Here is a 1,789-nt window from a genome sequence, read left to right as displayed (position 1 = left end):
TCAAATAACTATTTGCCAATTCTAAAAATATTGACTTCTAAGGTCATGTTACTAAAAGATAATTTTAACAATCCATTCCTACAAATAATAATAGCATTAGTAGTAGCAAGAAATGGTTTATCTAAACCGATAAGAATTTGTGAAGTAGAGTTAACCACAGATTAAGTATTTAATACTAAAAAACTAATAGTATAATAAATTGTTTTAATCTAGATTAAAACATCTTCAACTACCCCTATTAGTTTTTTTATAGATCTGTTAGCTAGTTGAAGTACTATTGATGTGAGTTTGATCTCTCATATCCCTGATTACAAGTAAATCAAATAGGGCATAAGATTCACACTTGCTCCTAAATCGAGCAAGGCTTGCTCGAAATCTTGCTCCCCTATAATACAATTAATGGTGGGATATCCGGGATCAAGTGGAATTTTATGTTCAAGTACAACACTAACTTGCTCGGTCAACAGGGCAATCCTTTTGATATTATGCTTCCGTTAGATGGCGCATAAGTTCTTATGTTATGAACTGACTTTAGTTACCAGATCAAGCTTGAATGCAGTGAAGCAGTCTGTGTGGTTAGAGAAAAATATTAACAAATACTGGAATACCCCAAATAATTAGTGGCATTTATAAAATGCTAGTAAATACTTAAAATATATATATGCAAATGGAGAGAATATTAATCAATACCTAGATTCGGATCTAGATCTAGATCAAAAAACAAAATCCCTCCAAATATTCACTTTGCACTTCATTACCGTCTCCTCTAGAAAAACCCCTAAAATCACTATTCTCTCGTTTCTCCTCCTCTCCACTGCTACAACCAAGCTCAATCGTCTCTCCTTTCTCTCCTCTCCGTCAACGCTAGTTGAGTTTCTTTCTTGTTTTTATCATCTTCCTCCTCCTCTATGACTTGAGTCGCTGTCCCTCGCACTGTGGTCACCTCTCACTTGAGAGAGAGTGCATGCTATTCATGTGGAGCACAGAGGAGGATGGTTGAAACACTAATCTCTAAATACACGTGCCCTTCATACTTATGTGATTTCTATGTGACCTGTTGGTTAATATTTTTACTCAATATACAGAGTAAAAACTTAATATTTCACCAATTAATACAAGCTAATGGGCGTCCATGATATCGCAAGCCACAACAAGTCCTAAATACACCTCATTAAGACAAATGCCCTTGCAGCTATAATTTATATAACTTATTTTATAATACTAAAATAAATAAAGAAGATGGTATAAAAGCGCTAAAGAGGGATACTTGGACATCTTGGAGGACGGGGGATTTGAAATTGACGACGGAAGTGAGGGGGCTGACGAGGTCAGAGATGTTGATGGGACCGCGGGCGAAGGGTCCTTGGTCCTGGAATCAAAATTCCTCTACTTCCTCCGTTATCAAGCTCATCGAGTTCAAGGCCAGCTTTAATAGGAAGCCTTTTGAACTGCGGTGTGTATTTACTAATGGGATGCAGGGTTAATTAAGCCTCAAAAATAGGTAATTCTCACTTTCACCACTTATCTTTTTTTCCTTTAGAACTTGAACCCCTACTCAAAATTATCAAATTGGCCTTTCATTGATTCGTCGTTAGGTGTTTCCATAAGTCCGTCTAACTGACCTCGTCATTGACCAAAATGATCTCTGTGAACCGATGAAAGGCCAATTTGATAATTTTGGGTAGGGGGTCAAGTTCTAAATGTAAAAAAGATGAGGGGTGAAAGTGAAAATTACCTATTTTTGAGGCTTAATTACCCCTGCATCCCATGACACACCGCGGTTCAAAAG

This window comes from Typha angustifolia, chromosome 10, assembly GCF_048772165.1.
Source record: "Typha angustifolia cultivar Huaian chromosome 10, ASM4877216v1, whole genome shotgun sequence".
Taxonomy (NCBI): Eukaryota; Viridiplantae; Streptophyta; class Magnoliopsida; order Poales; family Typhaceae; genus Typha; species Typha angustifolia.
Note: the sequence above shows the minus strand (reverse complement) of the source record.